Source organism: Leptonychotes weddellii, chromosome 4 (assembly GCF_054177405.1).
Source record: "Leptonychotes weddellii isolate Sample4059 chromosome 4, ASM5417740v2, whole genome shotgun sequence".
Classification (NCBI taxonomy): domain Eukaryota; kingdom Metazoa; phylum Chordata; class Mammalia; order Carnivora; family Phocidae; genus Leptonychotes; species Leptonychotes weddellii.
The window spans coordinates 19,891,849-19,912,438 of NC_138372.1; the positions used below are offsets into that span (position 1 = coordinate 19,891,849).

The following is a 20,590-nucleotide window of genomic DNA, read 5'->3' on the forward strand; positions in this document are numbered from 1 at the left end:
TTTTTTTTTTCATTTTTACTATTTAAAGAACGCCTGGCACAGGAAGGTGCCCCATTAATGTTTGCATAAATTCTGACCTTTTATTTGGTAAACCTAGGATTTTGATATAGACTCTAAAACCTGTTGAAATATAGAGACGGTAATAGGGGGAGTGTATATCATTCAGTTTTGCCTGGCAAACTGGTGGTTTTCTAATCAGAAGGAACTGAACTGACCCTTAGTGATACCTGGAAAGTATGAAGAACACCAGCGGGATTTTGTTCTTGGTCCCAGATCAAATGGGGTAGAATCTTTTCTGTACCAGAACTATGTTAGCTTTTAAGCTCAGGGATTAATCCCTTTTTCCTTTCCTTCCCACCATAACAGTTTATAATTGCCTCTGATCGATTCTGATTCGGCCTGAATTCTGTAGATATTTCTTAAAACTTATAAGAATCCCCAGAAAAGCCAAGGATCTAGACATTTTCTTCTTTATTTTCCACTTTTTCCCTTCTCCAGGAACAGAAGAATCATTCTTTTTATTTTTTAAAGATTTTATTAATTTATTTGACAGAGAGAGACCCAGCGAGAGAGGGAACACGAGCAGGGGGAATGGGAGAGGGAGAAGCAGGCTTCCCGCTGAGCAGGGAGCCCAATGAGGGGTTCGATCCCAGGACCCTGGGATCATGACCTGAGCCGAAGGCAGACGCTTAACCGACTGAGCCACCCAGACGCCCCAGAAGAATCATTCTTGATAGAGAGTAGCTAGATGCCACAGCTGGACTTGATGCCTTCAGATTGAGTAGGTTACCTGATTGTGCAACCTTAAATCATAATTCATTACCGAATCTAGGCATTATTCTTATTAAAAGGAAATTTACCCTTTACATTTACCCACTAGGTATTGCTTTCATATTAAATGTTCTTTCGGGGTGCGTGGGTGGCTCAGTCAGTTAAGCATCTGCTTTTGGCTCCGGTCATGATCTCAGGGTTCTGGGATTGAGCCCCATGTCAGGGCTCTCTGTTCAGCGGGGAGCCTATTTCTCCCACTCCCCCCATTTGTGCTCTCTCTCTTGCTCTCTCTCTCTCTCAAATAAAATATTTAAAAAAATAAAAAATAAATGTACTAGGGGCGCCTGGGTGGCTCAGTTGGTTGGGCGACTGCCTTCGGCTCAGGTCATGATCCTGGAGTCCCTGGATCGAGTCCCGCATCGGGCTCCCTGCTCGGCGGGGAGTCTGCTTCTCCCTCTGACCCTCCCCCCTCTCATGTGCTTGCTCTCTCTCATTCTCTCTCTCTCAAATAAATAAATAAAATCTTTAAAAAATAAAAAATAAATGTACTCACTTTCTAATGTATTATATATGAGTTTACAGTCCTAATCCTTTGGCTACCCACAGTGTGGTCCACAGACCAGCAGCACTGGCGTCACCTGGGAGCTTGCAAGAGATGCAGAATCTCAGGCCCCACTTCAGACCTGCTTAATCAGAATCTGCATTTTAACCAGGTCCCCAGACAATCTGTATGCATATTAAAGTTTGAGAAGCACCGGTTATACTGGTTATACTGGTTTATAGCTGTGGTTCTCAGTCTTAGCTGTGCATTCAGGAGCTTTATTTTTTTTTTTTTTAAAGATTTTATTTATTTGACAGAGAGAGACACAGCGAGAGAGGGAACACAAGCAAGGGGAGTGGGAGAAGGAGAAGCAGGCTTCCCGCTGAGCAGGGAGCCCGATGTGGGGCTTGATTCCAGGACCCTGGGATCATGACCTGAGCCGAAGGCAGATGCTTAACGACTGAGCCACCCAGGCGCCCCCATTCAGGAGCTTTAAAAACAAAACAAAACCTCCCAATACCTAGAATCTCTGGGAATGGACCCAGGAATCGGTAGTGTCTAAAGGCCCCCAGGTAATTCTAATGTGCCGCTGAGGCTGAAGCGCTGGGTTAGAGGCAATTTGAATGCATCCTTGATGCCTAATTCATGGCATAGTGAATTAAGAGGCTCCATTTCTTTCAGCTCAGTCAAAGGCCAACCGTGGCTGAACTACTTGCCAGGAAGATCCTGAGGTTTAATGAATATGTGGAAGTAACAGATGCTCAAGATTATGACCGGCGAGCCGACAAACCTTGGACCAAACTGACCCCTGCTGACAAGGTAGGTGGCTGTTTGTTTGTTTCTCTATTTGAAGAATGTAAGACACTAAGTAGAAGGGGAAACCGTAAAGTTTTTACTTTTGATACAATGTTAAATTTCTAATCAAGATACGAAAATGCCAAGATGTACGAACCAAAACTTTATAGTAACGACTCCACAGCCACCACGACCACCACAACCAAAAGAAAAGAAAATCCTTTGCTATATCACAGAGTCCACAAATCTGGAAGGAGATTAAAACATATTTTAACAGTGGTTAGGTTTGGTTGGAGAGAGTTTGGGTGGTATATTTTAGTAATTACCTGTATTTCACTTTTATAACAGGAAAAGCATTTTTACGTGCTATGGAAACTATAAAAGCTGCAATATCTCTTTTAGTCTCTGTGAGTGTTTTGGTTTAAGGGGGGATATTCGGTTTATTAGATGAATGGTGTCGGGGAAGGCGACGTGTGTATCAGGTTCAGCGTGCGGACCTGGCTTCTTTCCTCGCTCTGGCTTGCCCTCTGTGGGTTGCCGTGGCTCATGAAGTTAAGCACAATAGAGAACAGATGGCAAATGACACAGCTATACTATGGCAGACAGAAGATGCTGAAACATTTTTGTTTCTACTCCACAGGCTGCCATAAGAAAAGAATTAAATGAATTTAAAAGCTCAGAGATGGAGGTTCACGAAGAGAGCAAACATTTTACACGGTAAGACCCAGAAGACCCAAATACTGTGAACTGAGTAGAGCTCCACCACAACACAGGCATACCAGAGTTGTTCCAATGGGCAGGACTCCAGCGACATCATTAAAAGGACACAGCATGCTGACTGCAAGACTACATTAAGAGAAAGGGATGAGGACCAATAGGCAGTAGGAAATGCCTATACTGAGTGTAGTATCTTATGTATATTATTTAATCCTTGCAATAAACCTGGAGGCTTTGTTAATATCCCCATTTTGTTGATGAAGAAACGGGCCAGGTGCACCTGGCTGGCTCAGTCAGTGGAGCACGAGACTCTTGATCTGGGGGGTTGTAAATTGAAGCCCCACGTTGGGTGTAGAGCTTACTTTAAAAAAAAAAAGAAATGAAACAGGCCCAGGTTTCATTAAGTTGCAGAACCAGGACTGGAGAAAAGAATGACTGACTGAAAGCCCCTGGGTGCTCTTTTCCTGCACCTCACTATCCCAGGGTATGTATGAGGAAATTGTTGTTAAGGTAGACAAGACCTCAGCCTCTTTGACTTCAGTTATTTCTAGCACTGCTGATCTTCCAATTTAGTGTATAAATTTCATTTTAGTTAGCTGTCTTCATGAAACAAACCAAGAAGTATTTTGATGTGGAATTACTGTTGTAATTAAGGACCCACCCAATACCTAAAGAATCAGCTGGCTACAAATGGAATTTGTGGAAGTGTGTAGGTGACTCTCAGAACATTTATAAAAAGCCAGAGGTGCCTGGCTGGCTCAGTTGGAAGAGCATGCAACTCTTGATCTCGGGGTCGTGAGTTCAAGCCCCACATTGGATGTAGAAATTACTAAAAATAAACTTTAAAAAAGAGGCTAAATGAGGGAAGATACAATGACAATTACAGTTTGCTAATAAAAAGCAAAGTTGGAAAATAAAATATTGTTAAACATTTTTCCATCACAATACAGGCAAATGGTGCTTTTTTTTTTTTTTTAAGATTTATTTATTCATTTTAGAGAGCATGCGTGAGCAGGGGGAGGGACAGAGGGGGAGAGAGAGAATCTCAAGCAGACTCCACACAAATCACGGACCCTGACACGGGGCTCAATCCCATGACCCTGAGACTGTGACCTGAGCTGAAACTAAGAGTTGGATGTTCAACCGACTAAGCCACCCAGGTGCCCTGGTTCTTTTAATTACAGAATTTTTTTGTACTGAACTCTGATAGGAGTAGAGAAGGCACATTTTTTGAACAGCAATAACACTATCCGGGGCATTGTAATACGAACTCAAATAACAAGCCATACTTGACAGGAAGGAGGCTGTGGTCTAATCTAGAAAAAGACCTGTATACTATTCAATATAGTGCAGTCAGTATGATAAATGCCTCAGTCATTCTGAATCTTGAATCTGCCAGGTCTCGTATCCCAACTCTACTATTTCCTGGCTATGTCAGTATTAGCCATTCTCATTGTTATTATAATAGTAATAAAGTACTACAGTGAGCAACATTAAAGGAAAGAGTCATAGAGAAGGTGATGCTTAGACCAGATCTTAAAGCACGTGAAAGAATTTATTTGGACAAGGAAGGAAGGAAAGAACCAGCATTACCAAGCAGCATTCTAAGCAGAAGGGCTGGCATTAACAAGGCTATGGAAGGTGAGAAAGTGTGCATTGTCTCTGGGTGACAGAAAATGTAGCTGGAGCAGGGGACATATGGGAGCAGTGTGGTGAAGAGGAGACCGGCACGCTGAGTTACGGTCACACTCTGAAGAGCTTTGCCTGTTATTCTAGGACACAGGAACCACTGGAGTTGAGTGTTTCAGATGGAACTCTGGTGGAACTGTGGAAGGTGACATGGAAAGCTGAAGAAACTAGCTAGCAGCAAGGAAACCAGTTAGGAAGTAACTAAGATAGTCACAGTGAGCATATTGGTAGCTCAAACCAGGGAAGTGATCATGACAATGCAAGAGAGAGGTTTGAACAACATTTCAAGCATAGGGGGCGCCTGGGTGGCTCAGTCGATTAAGTGTCTGATTCAGCTCAGGTTGTGATCTCGGGGTCCTGGGATTGAGCCCCGCATCAGGGCTCCACACTCAGCAGGAAGTCTGTTTCTCCCTCTTCCTCTGCATCTCCCCCTGCTCGTGCGTGCTCGCTCTCAGATAAAAGAAGAAACAAAAAAAAAACACATTTCAAGCATAGACTCAAGATTGGGTTATCTCTTGATTCCAGGGATGAATTAAAGGAAGTAGTCAAGTGACTCTTAAGATTTCGAACTTACGATTTTTGAGGTTTATGAAGTCGATGAGGAGTTGAGGTGAACACTTTAGGACATTTATTCAGCAAATATTTATTGAGTACCAACTACCTGGTAGATAGCAGTTCTAGGTACTTGGAATATAGCCTGGAACAAGATAAAGTCCCCGTCCTCAATGAGCTTTTATTCTTTTTTTTTTTTTAAGATTTTATTTATTTATTTGACAGAGAGAGCACAAGCAAGGGGAGCGGCAAGCAGAGGGAGAGAGAGAAGCAGGCTCCCTGCTGAGCAGGGAGCCCAATGTGGGACTCGATCCCAGAACCCTGGGATCATGACCAGAGCCAAAGGCAGTCACTTAACCAACTGAGCCACCCAGGTGCCCAATGAGCTTTTATTCTAAAAGGGGAAGGCAGACAGTAAACAAACTGGAAAATACACTATGTATGTTGAGCTTGACAAACCTGTGACACATTGAGGTGGTTGGAGAAGCATAGAAGACAGTTGGATATTCAGGCTATATGAGTCCAGGGAGAAAGCAAAGCCTCAAGTAGAAAATTATGAGAAAAGATAGTGGTTCTTAAGGGGAAAATTTATTTAAAGGATGGACAGAGGAAAATGAACCAGGAAAGCATTCTGAGGAAAAGCAATTAAAGAAGAAGGAAAACAGGGCGCCTGGCTGGCTCGGTCGTTAGAGCATCTGATCTCAAGGTTGTGAGTTCAAGCCCCACTGGGTGTGGAGATTACTTTTAAAAAAGAAGAAGAAAAGTCAGGTAGAATTAGAGTAGCAGAGAGGCAATTTTGAAAAATGAGAGTGTCATAGCAGCAAAATAATCTACAGTATTTGATAACTCGGCCCTTTTTGCTCATCTTGTTTTAGCTACCATCGTCCATGATGCTGAAGTCTGAGAGAGGAACTAAACAACTCCCCAACACAGGGCTGCTTGGCTACTTCAGTCTCCAGAGTGATGTGAAAGGAATTTCTGCACTTCCCAGCACAGCCAGGATTGAGTCCTCTGGGACGTAGTTCTGGGGCGAACAGCACGTCTATGAATGTAGCATTTCACTGGAATGGGTGGTCATGTGCTGCTCTGGACAAAACTGAACACTTTTTCAGTGCTCTTGAACCTTGTAATATTGCAGCGTACTTGAGGGGTCTTCCCCACCAGCCACCCTCGCCCCAAGATGACTGCTTGCGCTGGGGCACAGTTTGCACCATTAGCCTTACCTGCTCGGTCCTGGTTCTGAGATCCCCTTGTGTGGCACCAAATTCCAGCTGTCAAATCCAGCTGGTGGTGGGAAGAACCTTCTGGAGGCCCCCGGCCTTCTGGCAAAGGGGCTCCCATGTCCAGGGCACGCCTGCACACCACACTGGCACGTCCATTGAAAGCACCGCACTATGCCTCTCATAACCCAGCAGTATAGTCCTCTTCAGGCAGTCCAGCCTCAGAGAAGCTCAGGATCTGACATGGTCCAACCTTTTGGCACAAGTCATCCTGATTTTTATTTTTAAAATTAAAAAAAAAAAAAAAAATCTTGAAGAAGTGCTGGAAACTTATATTTTTCCTATCTGTTAAACAATCTGAGCTGCAACTAGATGCCAAGTTCGGAAAATGAGAAAGCATGTATGTTTTCTATATACAAAACCAAAACCAAAAAAGGCCTTTATTGTTTTCAATTAGCAATAATCGCGCCTCGGATAAACCTCATTGGCTACAATACTGCCACTGTGCAAAGCTCAAAGGCCTTTATTGTCAATGCCAACTTGTCAGAAAACTCACTCATTGCTTAAATTTTATAAGCTATTGTGCTTTCGTCATACCAAATGATATTCTAAGTCATTCTGACCAGTAGATGTAGCCTCGTCCATAAAAAAGAGTTTTGAAAGACGTGGGAGCAGCCGTCCTCCTTGGGCCCCCACGTTTCCAGCCAGAATCACTGCAAGGTCTCGGAACACGGGGTGCTGGACCGGAAGGGGTCTCTGGAGGAGGAAGTAGGAGGGACACAGTCATGACCCGCTCCTCCTCCCTTCTCCTCAGTGCTGTTGGCCCCCTCCTGCCAGGCTCTCCCACTTCCCTCCTGCTGACCCTACCCTCTCTGGCAGCCTCCACCTCACGCACCCCTCCTCTGCCAAGCAGTCGCCAGTGTCGTCGGTGCTTGGGCCTTGGCTCAGCCCCCACCTCTTTTTGTATTTGTAATATATATTAATATGATTTCCTAGAACAGAAAATTCATTTGCTCTGAGTTTTTATTTTGAAAACCATACAGCCTCACCGTTTCCTTCTAATACCTGTCCATATTAAGTGGAAGAAAAAAAATAGTTCCTATTTAACTGATGAATGTGGCTTTTTTTCCCCTTAATGTTCAGAAAATGGTGGCTGTTTCATAGATTTCTTCTGCAGTTCCTGTTTTGCTGCAGCTGTTCATAGCTGTTCCTCGTTTTCTGCTTTTATATCCCTATAATAATTACTGAAAAATCAGAATATCCGGTCAGAACAAAGGAGGTGAGGTGACCATAAAAGGTAGTATTTTCTCTTTGTATGGGGAATAGGGAAGTATTCAGATTTTTCAGTTACTGTCAAATGCTTTGTGGGTTTGGAGCTATCGTGGGGCCACAGCTCCTTGAAGCTTATTACATTTGGTGTGACTGCAGGGAAAGTGACAGTTCTACACAGTTGTTAGAGGTCTGTATTTAAGGTGGCCACACACGTGACTTCTGTCTGTTAGTTCGGAGATTGTTTGGCTTATACCAGCATTCTCTGTGACTTGAAGTGACTTTTTCAAACCCTTCTTCCGCTGCCTGGCTTTCCCTTAATGTGCCAAGTTTGAAACACGATTTGATTTCCTGAGCTACTTGTCTGCTTTCTATGTGCCGCTAAGGACTCTAGTTCATCTTTCATCTCATCATGTTCTTTTGAAACAAGATGCTTTGGGGGTCAAGTCTTTTCAGGTGTTTTTTATATATACATATATATATATAATGGATTTTGTGTTCCCTTTTTGTGTAAGTAACAATTCCCAATCATAATGTAAAGAAGAAATAAAAATCGGATGTATTGTACTTCAAGATGCTTCCCTGATGTACAGAATCTCCTTGTAAAGTAAATAATTGCGTTGTATATCAGTCTTCCTATCAATATTAATTATAAAGTATTTTAGAATTAAACAAAAAGCCAAACTATACTATTCTGGTATGAAGTGCTTATTTTTTTTAATGTTCTACCTTATTCCAAAAGATTTAAGCTAGCTTATAAATGATACCTAAAATACTGCCAGACCCCCTAAATGAGACGTAGATGAGGGGGAAATAAATACTAAGAATATTAAGTGTAGCCAGAGGTACGGTCAGTCAAGTTTCTGTCCGTCTACACATATGGAAAAAGAGTGGGCTGCAGAGAGAGGAAACCCCACTGTGACCACCCCATCCCACCCCATCCCACCCCACCCCCGTGCTGTATACCCGCTGTGGTGCCAGGTCCTTTATCCTATTTATCCCCCGCCTCATCTGGGAGGTAAGGGGAAATACACTCCTGTTACTAGTGAAGAACCTGGGAGGTCAAGTCCCTTCCTAAAGGTCAAGGTAAGTTATGTAATCACGCCGTGCTTATATTCAAGGACAAGCAGTTGCATCCCCGTCAGTTATCCCTACAAGGATTTACCATGTATGAACCACATAGAAGTAGACTTCAGGCTGACAGCATGGTAGGACGGTTCCTTCCTCATGTACTCCTCGGGCAAGCAGCCCAGTTTCAATCCAGGTGGCCTCACCAAATGACTCACTTTCCTCTTGTCACTTCAGAGAATGGCTTTGATTAGCACACCACCTTTACCAAGAGTGAAAAGAAACCATGAGTCAGAACTGCTCATTTCGGGCACCTGGGCGGCTGTTGGTCAAGCATCCGCCTTCGGCTCGGGTCAGGATCCCAGGGTCCTGGGATCGAGCCCCACGTGGGGCTCCCAGCTCGGTGTGGAGTCTGCTTCTCCCGTGCCCCTCCCCCCAACTCATGCTCCCTCTCTTGTGCGCGCACACACGCAAATTTAAATTTTGGGACGCCTGGGTGGCTCAGTCCGTTAAGCATCTGCCTTCAGCTCAGGTTATGATCCCAGGGTCCTGGGATGGAGCCCCACATCGGGCTCCCTGCTCCGTGGGGAGCCTGCTTTCCCTATCCCCCTGCTTGTGCTGCTCTCTCAAAAAAAATTAATAAATTTTTTTTTTTAAGATTTTTTATTTATTTGACAGAAACACAGGGAGAAGGGGAACACAAGCAGGGGGAGTGAGAGTGGGAGAAGCAGGCTTCCTGCTGAGCAGGGAGCCCGATGCGGGGCTCCATCCCAGGACCCCCAGATCATGACCTGAGCCGAAGGCAGACGCCCAATGACTGAGCCACCCAGGCGCCCCAATAAATAAATCTTTAAAAAAATAAAATTTAAAAATCTTAAAAAAAAGAACTGCTCATGTCACTGGGTTCCACCTGCTCCCAGATTTTCCTTCTCCTTGCCCTCCAAAGACCAAATCCCACAGGGCCCAAAGCTCCAAAGAGGTCTCAGATTGCCATTGCTCTTTTGAGGTTAAGCATTGTCTACAGAAGGTGCACATTGCTCATTGTTTGCTGAAACGATAAGTGAATTTAGCCTCCTTATGGATCTAGATTGGAGTACCCAGGAGATTGGAGACTGAGAAAAGGTAAGTACAGTGGATACTGAATGGGAGGGGATGGAATAGGAAGTACACCTATGAAAGTTGAGAATGTACAACAAAGAAAAGCCAAGCCCTGAAACCAAACACAGCCTAAACCACTGCTTCAAGGCTCTATTCAATTTCAGCTCTAGGAGGCATGAAGCATAAAGCAGGAACCGCCAGCAACCTGGGCCACTTGCTCCATCTGTCTCTTGTGTTATAGCGTTCATTTCTTCCCCCAACAAAGCGTAGAGGTCATCTGACGGAGACAAACGTCCTCAATTTCCCTCCATCTGGTACTGAAGAGACACACACCATTTATTGATTCATTCATTTAATGTTTATCTCCTTCCTAACCACCACCCCCAGAAAAAAAACAATCTTCCGTTGACCTTTTTCTCTTAAACCTATTGCCCTACCTTCAGCTTCTCCTACACTCCATTGACATAATCTATTCTAATGTTAACTTAAATTCCTGTACAGTCCAAGCAGTTGAGCTAAATGAGGGACAGGTGGAGAAAAATTATGTGGATGTAAACTGAATAGTCTTCTTGACATTGGCTTATGACCTCTGGTCTGTCCACACTGTTTTCCATTTCTAAAGGCAGATTCACTCACTTCACTAAAATCGAAACTAAATCCAAAATAAAATGGCTTTGCCTGAGGTCACCAGTGACTTCTCAGTTAACTGCCACATCCAAAGCCTGTTTTCAGTTCTTGATACATTTGACTATCCTGCAGCATTTGATGCTTTGGGCCATGTCCTAGTCCTCAGAACTTCTTCCTTGGCTTCTCAGACCCCACTGTCTCCCAATTCTCTGATCATGCTTTCTCTGCCCTGCTGACTTCTTCCCTGACCACCATTTAAATGCGTTTTCGTATCCTCTTGTCACTCTCCCTGCTCTCCCAAGATGACATCAGCTATCTACCACTCTTATTCTGACAACTTCTAAATCTTTACCTGCAACTTAGATTTCTTGCTGGAATCCAACCCTATATCCAGTTGCCCTTTGGACATCTAGACACCCAGATGTTCCCAAGGTAACTTCTCTGCACCTCCAATGTGGACCTTACTGTCCACCTTCACAGCCTACTTTCTCAATCATCAGAGTTAGAGAACCACCATATGTTCACTCTCATAAGCCTAAAACTTTGGTATTATCTGCAAGTTCCTCTCTTTGCAGGTCCAGGGGGACAATAAATTCTGTGCATTCTCTACCTCAGAAATGTCTCTCGATTCCTAGATCTCCTCTTGCCTTGTTTACCATCAAAGTTCAAAGCCAACATAATTTAAATGGGACTTCAAAACCTCTGATCTCTCCAATCTATCCTCCAAAATTGCCACTAGAGTTACCTTTCTAAAATGCAAAGCTGGTCACAGCAATCCTCTACTTCAAAACTTATTGGTCCCTAGTTACCTGAAAGATAAAATTTAAGATCTTTGGCCTGGACTACAACATATTTTATAATTTAACGTTTGCCTACTTTCTCGTCTTATGAAAAGCGCAGTTCCTTCTTCCTTCAATGTTCCTCATCAGGCTGACTTCTTCCCCTTCCCAGGAGACCATGGTCCTGCTAGCTCCTCAACCTGCAATGCTGTCATCATCCATACTCCACTCCTTTACTCCACCCCTCCAAGTTTGAGGTCGAATTTTAACTCCCAGGAAAATGCCTTCAGCCTTGAGCAGATTGTTCAGTTGCCCTGTCCTCTGTGTTCTCAGAATACAGCATTCATTGAGTGATAATTTGCGGGCATGTCTATTTCTCCCAGTGTGGGATCTCAGACAGCAAAGTGTTTCATGTCAAGAGTCAGCATTTGGCTGGCTCAGTTGGTAGAGCCTGTGACTTTGGATCTTGGGGTTGTAAGTTCGAGCCCCATTGGGTATAGAGATTACTTAAAAATAAAGTCTTAAAAAATTAAATTTCATGTCAGAGTTCCCAGTGTCTAGCACAATACCTAGCAAATAAATCATATCCACTAAGTAAATGTTGAATGAGTGATTGAATGGGAGTTGAATACTGGTAATACGGCCAGAGAAGTAGCAGAGTTATTTGTCTTCTTTCCTTTAAACTACTGGTTCTCAAACATTTTGGTTTTGTGATTCCTTTACAATTTTAAAAATTATTCAGAACCCAAAGAACTTTTATATCTATACATGACATCTATTGATACTTACTGTACTAAAATTAAAACTGGGAAAAATTTTAAATATATTTATAATTTATATAATTAATTATATCATAATGAAATAATACATTTCAAAATAATAACCCCAATACATGTTAACATTAATAATATATTTTTATAGGGGCGCCTGGGTGGCTCAGTCGGTTAAACGGCTGCCTTCGGCTCAGGTCATGATCCCAGGGTCCTGGGATCGAGCCCTGCATCGGGCTCCCTGTTCAGCGGAGAGCCTGCTTCTCCCTCTCCCTCTGCCTGCCTCTCTGCCTACTTGTGCTCTCTATCTCTCTGTCAAATAAATAAATAAAATCTTTTTTAAAAATAATAATAATATATTTTTATGAAAAATAACTATTTTCTTGGGGTGCCTGGGTGGCTCAGTCGGTTGAGCAACTGCCTTTGGCTCAGGTCATGATCCCAGGGCCCTGGGATCAAACCCCACATTGGGTTCCCTGCTCAATGGGGAGCCTGCTTCTCCCTCTCTCTGCTCTCCCCCTGCTTGTGCTCTCTTTCTCTCTGTCAAAAAATAAACTCTTTTTTAAAAAATAACTATTTTCTAGGGGCGCCTGGGTGGCTCAGTTGTTAAGCATCTGCCTTCGGCTCGGGTCATGATCCCGGGGTCCTGGGATCGAGCCCCGCATCGGGCTCCCTGCTCCGCGGGAAGCCTTCTTCTCCCTCTCCCACTCCCACTGCTTGTGTTCCTGCTCTCGCTGTGTCTCTCTCTGTCAAATAAATAAAATCTTTAAAAAAAAATAAAATAAAATAAAAAATAAATAAAAAATAAAAAATAACTATTTTCCAAAATAATTAGGGAGAAGAGTGGCATTGTTCTACATTTTTTTGCAAATCTCTTTAATGTCTGATTTAATAGATGACAGTTCAATTCTCAAACTGCTCCTGTATTCAATCTGTTGCTATATGTTGTTTTGATTTAAGTAAATGAAGAAAATCCAATCCCACACAGATATATATAGTTGGTAAAGATAACAGCCATTCTTTCAAGTTAAAGAGTATTTCATGAAAAATGTGACTATTTCAGCTCATAACTCCAGACAGTTGTGTAAGTGCTTTTCCTGGAGACAAATGCTGTACTTTTGCGTGCTGAAAAAGTACTTTATGTGCATTTCTCACTTTGTCACAAAAAATACTAAGAAGATGGATACTCAAAAGTTGAGAATTAGTGAAATTAATGACTTTTATTTCTTCATCAAGGGCATTCTTAGGGGAAGCTGACTCTATTTTTAATTTGCTATAGATATTCTCTTTTGTGGTAAAAAACACCTAACATAAAATGTGCCTTTGTGGGGGCAGGGTGGGGGTGGAGGCGGCACCTGACTGGCTCAGTTGGAAGAGTTGGAAGAGCATGGGACTCTTGATCTCAGGATCCTGAGTTCAAGCCCCACATTGGGTGTAGGGATTAATAAAAAAATAAACTTTAAAAAAAAACATAAAATGTGCCCTTTCTTAGCCATGTTTAAGTATACAGTTCAGTAGTCACTATATGCACACAGCAGTATAACAGATTACTAGTACTTTTTCATCTCACTAAACTGAAACTCTGTACCTACTGAATAACAATATTCCCAGGGCATCTAAGTGGTTCAGTCCATTAGGCATCTGCCTTCGGCTTGGGTCATGATCTCAGGGTCCTGGGATCAAGCCCTGACTCGGGCTCCCTGCTCAGTGGGGAGCCTGCTTCTCTCTCTCTCCCTCTCCCTGTGTGTGTGCTCTCTCTCTTTCTCTAGTTCTCTCTCTCAAATAAATACATACATACATAAAATATTAAAAAAAAAGAATAGCAATATTCCCCCTTTCCATATACCCCCCCAAGCCCTGGCAACCACCTTTCTATTTTCTAAGAGTTTGAGAAAAGGACTTTTTTTAACTGTAAATTTTTGATGATAAAGAAAAATGATACTGATACAGTTTGGTGACAGAGCTTCAAAACATACTAAGGCACCAGCAGGTTTTTAATTTTTTTTTATTTAAATTCAATTAATTAACATGTATTAATTGGTTTTAGAGGTAGAGTTCAGTGATTCATCAGTCTTATATAATACCCACTGCTCATTAAGGCACCAGCAGTTTTATCCACCATTTCACTTTACAGCATCAGTGCAGAGTCAACACAGTGAAAAAGGCAAAGAAAGTCTAAGTATTAGTATGAAATAGTCTTGACCTCTTGGATCCCCAAGATTCTCAGAGACCCCCAAGGTTTGACAACTTTGCTTTGAGAACCATTGCTCTGGGCATGTTCCACATCTTAAAATCTAGGTAATAATACCGCTGTCTTAGAATTGCTGTGCTACTAAATAACCTACATAAAGAATCCAGCACAGGGGCGCCTGGGTGGCTCAGTGAGTTAAGCATCTGCCTTCCGCTCAGGTCATGATCCCAGGGTCCTGGGATCGAGTCCCACATCGGACTGCTTGCTCAGAGCTTGCTCAGCGGGAAGCCTGCTTCTCCCTCTCCTCCCAGCTCCTGTGCTCTGTTTCTATCTCTGTCTCTCTCTCAAAAAAAAAAAAGCACAAAATCTTTTTTTTTTTTAAGATTTTATTTATTCATTTGACAGAGAGAGAGGGAACACAAGCAAGGGGAGTGGGAGAGGGAGAAGCAGGCCTCCCGCGGAGCAGGGGGCCCCATGCGGAGCTCGATCCCAGGCCCAAGACAGACGCTTAACGACTGAGCCACCCATGCGCCCCCAGCACAAAACCTTATAGGAGGAACACTATAAATGTTTCCACTCATTATAGCCCAGCTGTGATGGCTCCATGTTAATTTACCTAATCTCTTTATTCACTTTACACCATATTCAAAATTCTATCACATTTGCAACATTTCACAATTAATATGTATCTCCAGGATTCTTTACTTGCCTACTTCTTTATATTAGGTGAGTGTGTGTTAAAAATACTTAATGTAAAATTTACTTTTTTAACCATTTTCGGGTGTACAGTTCGGCAGTATTAAATTCATCCATTGTTGTGTATAGGAAGCTTTTAATTTTAGCCAATTCCTTATTTATTCATTTGGGCCCCTGGGTGGCTCAGTCGGTTAAGCGGCTGCCGGCTAGGGTCATGATCCGAGGATGCCAGGATAGAGCCCTGCATAGAGCTCCGGGCTTGTCGGGGAGTCGGCCTCTGCCCCTCCCCCTTCTCGAGCTCGCTCTCTCTCTCTCTCTCTCTCTCTCAAATGAGAGAGAGTGAGAGCAAGCGAGAGAGAAGCCAACTCCCTGATGAGCAAGGAGCCAGATGCTGGATCCATCCCAGAACTCTGGGATCATGACCTGAGCTCAAGGCAGCTACTTAACCGACTGAGCCACCCAGGCGCCCCAATAAAAAAAGTCTTTTTAAAAAATTAGCCAATTCGTGTAGAAGCATTTCTGTCCTATTTACCTACTCATTTATCAAATGTTTATTTCACATGTGACAGGGCGGATTCAATCACTTCTGTGATTCTACATTTTTTTCTAGATGGCTTTTTCAATTTTGCCTATAATTACTCCAAAATTTTGAGGGGTGAGGTTGGCGAGTTTATTCGAGTGTACAGCCTCCAGACTGGGTTAGCTGATTGCTGAGAAGTATATTGGCTACTGAGCACAGGACTGCATACTTCTAAACTCCCTTTCTGTAATTTACATTACCCAGCAAGGTTCCCCCGCGAAGGCTCTATTGTCGCGAGAAGGCTCTGAGCCAGGTAGGGGTGGGGCTTAAGTTGCAATGGTTCCCAGAACCCTTAGCGAATTTCCGATTCCCTAACTGCGCAGGGCGATGCGCAGGCGCAATAAATACACCTTGACTTCCGCGCGCTTCGGAAGATATAAATAAGGATGCCCTGGGGCTTGCTCGGTCTTTTCGAGAACGATTGGGGCTCTGCGCGGAAGTCGGGTGGTGAGTATTTTTACCCGTTACCCGTTCGATTCGTTAGTTCTAGGTTTAGTACCCCGGGCCCGCCAAGCAGATTTCCTCGTAGGTTTCATCCTATCTAGGATTCCCTTCAGAGGTGTCTGTGTTAACTACACTTACTCAGGCAGCGGAGCTGGGCCGGATGTGGGCCGCGGAGGCCTCGCGAGCCGCGGGTCTTGCCTGTAACCTAAGGCGCTCGCGCCGAAACCTGCAGAGCTGCCACCTCACGCGCCGGACGCTAAATGCGCGGCCCACCCCCTCCTGTTGCCCATCGCCCGGCTTATTACCTTGTCTCCTAGGAGGCGGTGGAATTGCGTGCAGGTCATTTAATTTGACACCTATATGAGCTTAAGAATCGATTTCGAAACGAACGGTTCTTGATTCTGCCACTTGATTTATGATGTAGGGTGAGCTCATGACTCCTGATGATCGGTTTATGGGTAGGAGCCGTAATTGCTGTGTCTGCGGCTCTGCATTTGCCATTTCTTTGGCAGGAGTGCCAATCGCCTGTTGGGGTTTGTAGATAATGTTCGGGGTACCTGGCTGAAAGTTAATTTAGGTAACTGACAGGAGACTGCTGATCGGTATTGAACTCGAATTTCGTTGGCACTTGGGATAGGGTCCACCCCAAAGTGGATATCCTGGGGAAGTCGCCATCAACTGATTGAAATTTATTTCTAGCTCAGTAGCTTGCAAATTAAGTAAATTACAGTGACCAACGTGGATACTCCCGGGAGGTCACTCTCCCCGGGCTCTGTCCAGGTGGCCTACGGGAGCATAGGGCTCTGCCCCGTGACGTACAGTCCCTTTCCACAACGTTGGAGATGAAGCCGGGCCTTGAGTCTGCGCCTGCATATTCCTACAGCTTCTCAGAGTCCTCTGGACGATGACTGAGGGGATAAACCATGCAGGAAACAGCTCCCTCTATCTGGATCTAAGTTGATTGGAAAGAAAAACCTTTTCTCAGCTGCTGTACTATTGGATTAAGCTCTTGCCTACCTTATTTTGCAGTGATCACGCAGGATTCCAAATAAATTTTGACTTGAGGTAAGTAAACCAAAGAATTGTTTTTGGCTTGTATTTCCTGTTGACATTTAAATGATTCCAGCCCAGTTCCTTTTCATGAATGTGTCCTGCCATTTAATACATCCAGATAGAAACTTTTTTTTTTTTTTTAAGATTTTATTTATTTATTTGACAGAGAGAGCACAAACAGAGTGGCAGGCAGAGGGAGAGGGAGAAGCAGGCCTCCCGCCGAGCAGGGAGCCTGATGCGGGGCTCGATCCCAGGACCCTGGGATCACGACCCGAGCCAAAGGCAGACACTCAACCAACTGAGCCACCCAGGCGCCCCCCAGATAGAAACTTTGCTGCATTTTTGTTGGCATGTTGACAGTTGCGTAAATATATGCTCATGTCTGGGAAGATAGCTTTTTTTATTCAGTAAAAGTTAATATTTTCACATCTTTCTCATGTGATAGGGTAGGAACTTGCTGCTAATGGAAAAATTGTAGTTTGGGTGAATTAACCAAAGTCAAGATTAGCAAAGCTTGTATGTGAATCCTATAAACAAAACAAATGTGCATACTCCCTCAAAGTCTGTGCATGGTAGCCAAGCATTTGGTGTCCAGTACAAACCCTTTCCGTGATTCTGGAGATGAAGGTGGGTGTATGTACCTGAATATTCCTAGGGCAATGAGTAAGTAGAGAAACCATGGAACCGTAGTAACGACTGGGTTTTAAACAGGCTTTCCTCAAATTCACTTGTGTAGAATGGAATGGGGGAAAATGGAATCTCTTAAAAATGTTTTGAGGGTGATGCTCTTTAATCATAGGCATTCCAACGTGGATACTCCCGGGAGGTCACTCTCCCCGGGCTCTGTCCAGGTGGCCTACGGGAGCATAGGGCTCTGCCCTGTGACGTACAGTCCCTTTCCACGACGTTGGAGATGAAGCCGGGCCTTGAGTCTGCGCCTGCATATTCCTACAGCTTCTCAGAGTCCTCTGGACGATGACTGAGGAGACAAACCATGCAGGAAACATCTAATGAAAACTAAAATTAAAATTTTTAGTGAGATCTTAAGTAGGAGTCTGATCATCTTTTTCATTTGTTTTCATTCAGGAGAGAAGAGGAGCCTCACCAATCATTGGCAGTTAACACCCGTTTGGGTCCTTTATTTGGCAGGGAGGGTTGGTAAAATGAATGATAAATGCTGTTTTTATAAGATAAGCCTGGAGGTTTGGAAACTTGGGCATATTTGACCTCTTTAAAAAACTGAATACTAAATTTGGGGAACAAGTTGAATGTTCCAAAGGACGGGCCCATTGAAATTTAGGGAATGTGGACAGCACTGAATATAGGCATGTCTTAACAATCTGGTCCTTTGATCCACAAAGCCCAAAGATTCCAGAATGCCTATGAGGAGAAAACTTAAGGAAGCTAAGATGCTACTTGGCCTTTTCTACTGTTCTCAAGTAAACTGGGTTTTCTAACTATATAACTGAATGGAAAACAGAAGCCTATCAGATCCTAAGTGTCTTATTAAAGATCCAGGTCTGTTTATAATGTATTTATGAATTAAAATAAAGATGACTGCGTATTTGTGTGGCTCCTTTTTTTTTGGAAATGTGACTGACAACCGTATTCTGTGAATGGAAGTGCTTGTTAGGAAAACTACCTTTGCAGTTATGTTTGATTAGTTCTGCATTAACTAAAGACTGAGCTTGTGTGTCTTGTGTCACTTGGCACTTGTTTACTCTTTTTTTTTTTTTTCTTTTTTTAAGATTTTATTTATTTGACAGGACAGCAAGAGAGGGAACACAAGCAGGGGGAGTGGGAGAGGGAGAAGCAGGCTTCCCGCCGAGCAGAGAGCCTGATGTGGGGCTCCATCCCAGGACCCTGGGATCATGACCTGAGCTGAAGGCAGATGCTTAACGACAGCTATGCAGGCGCCCTGGCACTTGTTTACTCTTATGTGGGAAAATGTGTGTTGATTCCTACCAGTTACCTAGTGTGCAGGTAAAAGCTGGTTGCATTCAAAGGTGGGTAGTGCTTAGGATACCTAATGAATTTAGGTGTGGTGTCTTGAAAGATGAACATAAAATTGACCACTGGACATGAGTGTTAAGAGATCTTGGTTACTAATTAGGCCAAGCCTTCGGTTTCTCACAATATAGTACAGGTAAATTGACCTTAACAAGGTTGGGCATAAATGCTAAAATCACACCTCTGTTAAGCTAGTTAAGCCTCTACTGCCAGTGTTCCAAGTGGAACTTAAGCCTGAGAAGATGGTCATCCTGCCTATGAGTGATGTGAGGTTGAGTCACAATGGAAATCTTGTCAAGCTCATGTACTGGCTGCCAGCATAGGGCAGCTGAGACCCTGAAGGATGGGGACTAAGAGGGAACCATCTAGAAGGTAGAGTCTAGCTCCAGAGTGGGGCGAAATGAAACAAGGTGGGGAGAGGGCTTGTAACAGCCATGTGACCAGTTAGAAGCCATCAGGGTCAAGTTTAAGGGAAGTGGGTGATTTGAGTAATGAGTCTTCCCCAGACTCCTGGAACAGCGGGGCATACTGCTTCACCCATTTGAGGGCCAGAGGATAGAACTGAAGCTAGTTAAGCATTCGTAGCCATGATTCTAGAAAAGAACGTGGGAGAGCTGCTTGGGCTTATTTTTAAGGAGTGTGACTAGGTGATCTGTTAAAACAAGTACACTTGAACTTGTACTTACCTGTGCCAGGCACTGTCCTAAGCTTGGCATGTATTCACAACTCTGAGGTAGGTGTTAGTTTTAACAAATAGGCTGATTGTCCAAGCCAACAGCTAAGTAGAGCCTCTGTACAAATGAACTCCTGTAGAATTTCTGGGAGGGAACCTGGATGCCCAGGGCCAACCTTTTCTCTGGTGCTCATCTTTCCTATCCTTACTACATAAGCAGCCTATGGAGAGGAGGTGCTCAGATGTCTGAATAGTGTTTTTTTCCCTACAACCAGGCAGGGAATTTAGTTTTTAGTACAAATGAGCAGGGTTAGGCTGGGTAACCTGCTGGGCAAGAAATACGTGCATTTTTTTCCTCCACGTCCAAAGTGTAGCTGAAGCAAAGCTGTCAGGTATTCTAGGCCCCACCTTTTCAGGCTTCTGCTTTCGACATACTTGTCTGTAGGCTTTTTCCAAACAGGCTCTTCTGGCCTTTTTCTGCATGTAGGCAGTCCTATCAGTCGTGAAAGTTGGAGTCTTGGAGTCAAGACTTCCCTGCATTTGAATCCAAATACCACAACTTGCTATCCATGTGACCTTGGGCAAGCTACTTAACCTCCGCCTCAATTTTTTCATCCATAGAACGGGGATGATAAAAGTACCTACCTCTTGGGGTTTTAATGAGAAATGAGTTAATTGTAAAAAGCTTACAGTTTCATAAAAGCACAATGAGTTTGTTAAATATCACTTCTCAAGCAAACACCTGGGATGCAGTATCCAATAAATTTTGTTGAATGAGTAAAGTCTACCATCACTTAGCTATTACTAACCCAGGTTTATCTCAGAACCAACCCTATCTTTCCAGGAGAGATTAAGGGATTAGTAACTTCCCCAAGATCACCTAACTAGTAAGGAGCAGAACCAGGACTCAAACCTAACTCCAAAACTATATTATATATTATTAGCTTTGAGCAAGACAGTGGTGATGTATGTACATTATTTAATACTCCATGTACCTTGGTAAAGTAGGTACTCTTTGTGCCCATTTTGCAGATGAGGAAAACTGAA

General features: G+C 43.5%; 2 long non-coding RNA genes and 3 other non-coding genes across 5 annotated transcripts; 4 read left to right on the forward strand and 1 right to left on the reverse strand.

Moving 5' to 3' along the window:
• The first annotated feature begins 1,842 nt into the window (after positions 1 to 1,842).
• LOC145721217 (uncharacterized) lies at positions 1,843 to 8,243 on the forward strand. Its single transcript, XR_014144763.1, has 3 exons — positions 1,843 to 2,131; positions 2,748 to 2,824; positions 5,941 to 8,243. It is a non-coding gene; the product is annotated as an uncharacterized LOC145721217 (long non-coding RNA).
• On the reverse strand, positions 6,660 to 6,799 carry LOC115943127 (U4 spliceosomal RNA). The gene has a single exon (XR_004077736.1). It is a non-coding gene; the product is annotated as a U4 spliceosomal RNA (small nuclear RNA).
• Positions 8,244 to 15,668: 7,425 nt separating the features above from the next.
• LOC115943126 (uncharacterized) lies at positions 15,669 to 20,590 on the forward strand. The gene is made up of 4 exons (XR_014144764.1): positions 15,669 to 15,810; positions 16,837 to 16,872; positions 17,947 to 18,866; positions 20,576 to 20,590. It is a non-coding gene; the product is annotated as an uncharacterized LOC115943126 (long non-coding RNA).
• Positions 16,541 to 16,745, forward strand: LOC115943133 (small nucleolar RNA SNORA73 family). Its single transcript, XR_004077742.1, has one exon. It is a non-coding gene; the product is annotated as a small nucleolar RNA SNORA73 family (small nucleolar RNA).
• LOC115943132 (small nucleolar RNA SNORA73 family) lies at positions 17,665 to 17,869 on the forward strand. Its single transcript, XR_004077741.1, has one exon. It is a non-coding gene; the product is annotated as a small nucleolar RNA SNORA73 family (small nucleolar RNA).